This window comes from Fukomys damarensis, unplaced genomic scaffold, assembly GCF_012274545.1.
Source record: "Fukomys damarensis isolate Sample0158 unplaced genomic scaffold, DMR_v1.0_HiC HiC_scaffold_25, whole genome shotgun sequence".
Taxonomy (NCBI): Eukaryota; Metazoa; Chordata; class Mammalia; order Rodentia; family Bathyergidae; genus Fukomys; species Fukomys damarensis.
This window is the reverse complement of record NW_022900937.1, coordinates 833896-834183: the sequence shown is the minus strand read 5'-3', so window position 1 is coordinate 834183 and position 288 is coordinate 833896.

Genomic DNA, 288 nt, shown 5'->3' with positions numbered 1-288 from the left:
GTGAAGAGTCACAGAAACACTTCTGAATTCAACTAAGAAGATAAGAGCGAACCATACGGCCCGGGCGGCTCGCGTCGGCTGCATTCGCCTGGAGACAAAGGAAGCACTGAGAGCTGAAGGAAAGGAGAAACCCCGGCTTTCCGGCCGAGGAAGCTGCTGTGCGCAGGCAGTGATCCCGTGCGGTGGCGCACGACGGGCGCCGCTAAGCGCACTGCAGGGAGGTTCAGCTCCGCTCCTGTCGAGTCCCAGTGGGCCCGGGACGCCGCGTCGGCGGTAACAGGCGCGGCT